Here is a 6,504-nt window from a genome sequence, read left to right as displayed (position 1 = left end):
TAAGGATCTCATCCCCATCCTTATAATTGGATAGAAGATGGAAGAGCATTTGAACATCATTAGGAAGCTCCATTGCACATTTTACTCCGAGTATCACCATTGCAGCATTCTTAATAGCCACAAAATCATTTGCCTTTCTTTCTAGTGTAGCTCTTTTCAGTAATTTCCTTTTTCTTCGGTTGACATTTCACATCACCATGATGAGCTGGACCAGTGTAGCTCCTGGACAGGTCGTAGAAACAATATGCTCTACGTGATGAACTTCAAATTAAACCTGCACCTTTGCGTGCACCACAACCACTGAGTAGTCCTTGGGAAGGTGTTGAATTGCATTACGGTGCAGCAATAGGATGCCATCTTGGTTGTCTTGGTATTAACTCATCCTATTCTTGTGACGGTCGATTGCATCCAGATATGCATTCCTCTGGATTCTTATTTTCGAAGCCCCATTGCCATAAGGTATGTTGTTTAATTCTGATATCTTTTGCTTGATCTTTCTTTCCAAGAATTTACACATGTGTATACATGTCATTGAAGAGGCTTATTTTCTCTTTCTCTGTCAACAGCCGTGGATGATTTTCAATAAGGATCTCATCCCCATCCTTATAATTTGATAGAAGATGGAAGAGCATTTGAACATCATTAGGAAGCTCCATTGCACATTTTACTCCGAGTATCACCATTGCAGCATTCTTAATAGCCACAAAATCATTTGCCTTTCTTTCTAGTGTAGCTCTTTTCAGTAATTTCCTTTTTCTTCGGTTGACATTTCACATCACTACGATGAGCTGGACCAGTGTCGCTCCTGGACAGGTCGTAGAAACAATATGCTCTACGTGATGAACTTCAAATTAAACCTGCACCTTTGCGTGCACCACAACCAATGAGTAGTCCTTGGGAAGGTGTTGAATTGCATTACGGTGCAGCAATAGGATGCCATCTTGGCTGTCTTGGTAGAACTCATCGTATTCTTGTGACGGTCGATTGCATCCAGATATGCATTCCTCTGGATTCTTATTTTCCAAGCCCCATTGCCATAAGGTATGTTGTTTAATTCTGATATCTTTTGCTTGATCTTTCTTTCCAAGCATTTACACATGTGTATACATGTCATTGATGAGGCTTATTTTCTCTTTCTCTGTCAACAGCCGTGGATGATTTTCAATAAGGATCTCATCCCCATCCTTATAATTGGATAGAAGATGGAAGAGCATTTGAACATCATTAGGAAGCTCCATTGCACATTTTACTCCGAGTATCACCATTGCAGCATTCTTAATAGCCACAAAATCATTTGCCTTTCTTTCTAGTGTAGCTCTTTTCAGTAATTTTCTGTTTCTTCGGTTGACATTTCACATCACCATGATGTGCTGGACCAGTGTCGCTCCTAGACAGGTCGTAGAAACAATATGCTCTACGTGATGAACTTCAAAATTAAAACAACCTGCATCCTTTGCGTGCCACCACAACCACTGAGTAGTCCTTGAGGAAGGATGTTGAATTGCATTACGGTGCAGCAAATAGGATGCCATCTTGGCTGTCTTGGTAGGACTCATCCTATTCTTGTGACGGTCGATTGACATACAGATATACATTCCTTTGTATTCTTATTTTCGAAGACCCTATTGCCATAAAGGTATGTTGTTTAATTCTGATGTCTTTAGCTTGATCTTTCTTTCCCAGAATTTACACATGTGTATGCATGTCATTGAAGAGGCTTATTTTCTCTTTCTCTGTCAACAGCAGTGGATGATTTTCAATAACGATCTCATCCCCATCCTTATAATTTGATAGAAGATGGAAGAGCATTTGAACATCATTAGGGAGCTCCATTGCACATTTTACTTCGAGTATCTCCATTGCAGCATTCTTAATAGCCACAAAATCATTAGCCTTTCTTTCTAGTGTAGCTCTTTTCAGTAATTTCCTTTTCTTCGGTTGACATTTCATATCACCATGATGAGCTGGACAAGTTTAGCTCCTGGACAGGTCGTAGAAACAATATGCTCTACGTGATGAACTTCAAATTAAACCTGCACCTTTGCGTGCACCACAACCACTGAGTAGTCCTTGGGAAGGTGTTGAATTGCATTACGGTGCAGCAATAGGATGCCATCTTGACTGTCTTGGTAGTAACTCATCCTATTCTTGTGACGGTCGATTGCATCCAGATATGCATTTCTCTGGATTCTTATTTTCCAAGCCCCATTGCCATAAGGTATGTTGTTTAATTCTGATGTCTTTTGCTTGATCTTTCTTTCCAAGAATTTACACATGTGTATACATGTTATTGAAGAGTCTTATTTTCTCTGTCTCTGTCAACAGCCGTGAATGATTTTCAATAAGGATCTCATCCCCATCCTTATAATTTGATAGAAGATGGAAGAGCATTTGAACATCATTAGGAAGCTCCATTGCACATTTTACTACGAGTATCTCCATTGCAGCATTCTTAATAGCCACAAAATCATTTGCCTTTTTACTTTCTAGTGTAGCTCTTTTCAGTAATTTTCTTTTTCTTCGGTTGACATTTCACATCACCATGATGAGCTGGACCAGTGTCGCTCCTGGACAGGTCGTAGAAACAATATGCTCTACGTGATGAACTTCAAATTAAACCTGCACCTTTGCGTGCACCACAACCACTGAGTAGTCCTTGGGAAGGTGTTGAATTGCATTACGGTGCAGCAATAGGATGTCATCTTGGCTGTCTTGGTAGTAACTCATCCTATTCTTGTGACGGTCGATTGCATCCAGATATGCATTCCTCTGGATTCTTATTTTCCAAGCCCCATTGCCATAAGGTATGTTGTTTAATTCTGATGTCTTTTGCTTGATCTTTCTTTCCAAGAATTTACACATGTGTATACATGTCATTGAAGAGTCTTATTTTCTCTTTCTCTGTCAACAGCCGTGGATGATTTTCAATAAGGATCTCATCCCCATCCTTATAATTTGATAGAAGATGGAAGAGCATTTGAACATCATTAGGAAGCTCCATTGCACATTGTACTCCGAGTATCTCCATTGCAGCATTCTAATAGGCACAAAATCATTAGCCTTTCTTTCTAGTGTAGCTCTTTTCAGTAATTTCCTTTTTTTCGGTTGACATTTCATATCACCATGATGAGCTGGACAAGTTTAGCTCCTGGACAGGTCGTAGAAACAATATGCTCTACGTGATGAACTTCAAATTAAACCTGCACCTTTGCGTGCACCACAACCACTGAGTAGTCCTTGGGAAGGTGTTGAATTGCATTACGGTGCAGCAATAGGATGCCATCTTGACTGTCTTTGTAGTAACTCATCCTATTCTTGTGACGGTCGATTGCATCCAGATATGCATTTCTCTGGATTCTTATTTTCCAAGCCCCATTGCCATAAGGTATGTTGTTTAATTCTGATTTCTTTTGCTTGTACTTTCTTTCCAAGAATTTACACATGCGTATATATGTCATTGAAGAGGCTTATTTTCTCTTTCTCTGTCAACAGCCGTGGATGATTTTCATAAGGATCTCATCCCCATCCTTATAATTTGATAGAAGATGGAAGAGCATTTGAACATCATTAGGAAGCTCCATTGCACATTTTACTCCGAGTATCTCCATTGCAGCATTCTTAATAGCCACAAAATCATTTGCCTTTTTACTTTCTAGTGTAGCTCTTTTCAGTAATTTTCTTTTTCTTCGGTTGACATTTCACATCACCATGATGTGCTGGACCAGTGTCGCTCCTGGACAGGTCGTAGAAACAATATGCTCTACGTGATGAACTTCAAATTAAACCTGCACCTTTGCGTGCACCACAACCACTGAGTAGTCCTTGGGAAGGTGTTGAATTGCATTACGGTGCAGCAATAGGATGCCATCTTGGCTGTCTTGGTAGGACTCATCCTATTCTTGTGACGGTCGATTACATACAGATATACATTCCTTTGTATTCTTATTTTCGAAGCCCTATTGCCATAAGGTATGTTGTTTAATTCTGATGTCTTTAGCTTGATCTTTCTTTCCCAGAATTTACACATGTGTATGCATGTCATTGAAGAGGCTTATTTTCTCTTTCTCTGTCAGCAGCAGTGGATGATTTTCAATAACGATCTCATCCCCATCCTTATAATTTGATAGAAGATGGAAGAGCATTTGAACATCATTAGGGAGCTCCATTGCACATTTTACTTCGAGTATCTCCATTGCAGCATTCTTAATAGCCACAAAATCATTAGCCTTTCTTTCTAGTGTAGCTCTTTTCAGTAATTTCCTTTTCTTCGGTTGACATTTCATATCACCATGATGAGCTGGACAAGTTTAGCTCCTGGACAGGTCGTAGAAACAATATGCTCTACGTGATGAACTTCAAATTAAACCTGCACCTTTGCGTGCACCACAACCACTGAGTAGTCCTTGGGAAGGTGTTGAATTGCATTACGGTGCAGCAATAGGATGCCATCTTGACTGTCTTGGTAGTAACTCATCCTATTCTTGTGACGGTCGATTGCATCCAGATATGCATTTCTCTGGATTCTTATTTTCCAAGCCCCATTGCCATAAGGTATGTTGTTTAATTCTGATGTCTTTTGCTTGATCTTTCTTTCCAAGAATTTACACATGTGTATACATGTCATTGAAGAGGCTTATTTTCTCTGTTAACAGTCGTGGATGATTTTCAATAATGATCTCATCCCCATCCTTATAATTTGATAGAAGATGGAAGAGCATTTGAACACCATTAGGGATCTGCATTGCACATTTGACTCCTAGTATCTCCATTGCACCATTCTTAATAGCCACAAAATTATTTGTCTTTCTTTCTGGTGTAGCTCCTTTCAGTAATTTCCTTTTCTTCGGTTGACATTTCACATCTCCACAACGAGCTGGGCCACCGTACTGGCCATGCAGGAACTTTCCCCACGGTGCATGCTGAGGCGCCAAGATATCACTTCTTTGCATCGCTTGATAGCCTTATTACGAACAACTATCTTCACATCCCTGATTGTAGGCCCTCTTGATGTTCTACCTTGAATCATTGGGACATAATCGACGGACTAGACTTTGCTTCACCCTGGGATTTGGACTTTCAGAAAGTGCTATGCACTCTTTGGCTTTAGAATTACTAAGAAAGAGCTTTCTATACTTTCTGGTGCGCAAAAGGACCACTCATTTCTGCATCGTGATATGGAAAATGTGGAAAAAATATGCATAGGAACAGTTCGCTTTAAAACTTTTTATTCATAAGCGTTGTTGCCGCCTTGTGTCATGACTCACTAACCAAGTTCATGACTGCATCTCATACCCAGAAAACTGCAATATGTGTTTCTATCATTTTCTCCCAATGCCTTTTCTTGTTTCTTGCTATCCACAGTGACCATGTTCCACAAAGGATAGCATGTTGTGATGCACATGCCGGTTGTCCATGTCGTTAGCAAGAGAGTAACAAGAACAGACAAACTACTTATCATCTAGTGGCACCATCAGTTTGTGCCAACAGAAGAAAGAATCAACAAGTATAAGCCTATCTATCCCATCCACTTAACTCTATCCAAGTATCCATGTATAGTAAGTCGACTTGAACTCTCCAACTATTGAACTAAGTGCTTCTTACTTCAGGGTTGCTTTCAGCTCACCCTCTGCTTGCTTGCAGGGCGTATATGAGCCTAACTCCTGGACAGGTCGTAGAAACAATATGCTCTACTTGATGAACTTCAAACAAAACCTGCACCTTTTCATGCACCACAACCACTGAGGAGTTCTTGGGAAGGTGTTGAATTGCATTACGGTGCAGCAATAGGATGCCATCTTGGCTGTCTTGTTAGGAACTCATCCTATTCTTGTGACGGTCGATTGCATCTAGATATGCATTCCTCTGGATTCTTATTTTGCAAGCCCCATTGCCATAAGGTATGTTGCTTAATTCTGATGTCTTTTGCTTGATCTCTGTTTCCCAGAATTTTCACATGTGTATACATGTAATTGAAGAGGCTTATTTTCTCTTTCTCTGTCTACAGCCGTGGATGATTTTCAATAAGGATCTCATCCCCAGCCTTATAATTTGATAGAAGATGGAAAAGGATTTGAACATCATTAGGGAGCTGCATTGCACATTTGACTTCCAGTATCTCCATTGCAGCATTCTTAATAGCCACAAAATCATTTGTCTTTCTTTCTGGTGTAGCTCTTTTCAGTAATTTCCTTTTCTTCGGTTGACATTTCACATCACCACGATGAGCTGACCAGTGTAGCTGAGATCATTAAGGCTGAACTGGCCATTCAGGGACTTTCCCCTCCGGTGCATGCTGAGGCCCCAACATATCACTTCCTTGCATCGCTTGATAGCCTTATTACGAACAATTGTCTGCACATTATTGATCTTAGGCCCTCTTGGTGTTCTACCTTGTATCATTGGGTCATACCCTGGGACCAGACTTTGCTTCATCCTGGAATTTGGACTTTCAGAAAGTGCTATGCACTCTTTGGCTTCCTTATTACTGAGAAAGAGCTTGCTATA

This window comes from Setaria italica, chromosome I (assembly GCF_000263155.2).
Source record: "Setaria italica strain Yugu1 chromosome I, Setaria_italica_v2.0, whole genome shotgun sequence".
Taxonomy (NCBI): domain Eukaryota; kingdom Viridiplantae; phylum Streptophyta; class Magnoliopsida; order Poales; family Poaceae; genus Setaria; species Setaria italica.
Note: the sequence above shows the minus strand (reverse complement) of the source record.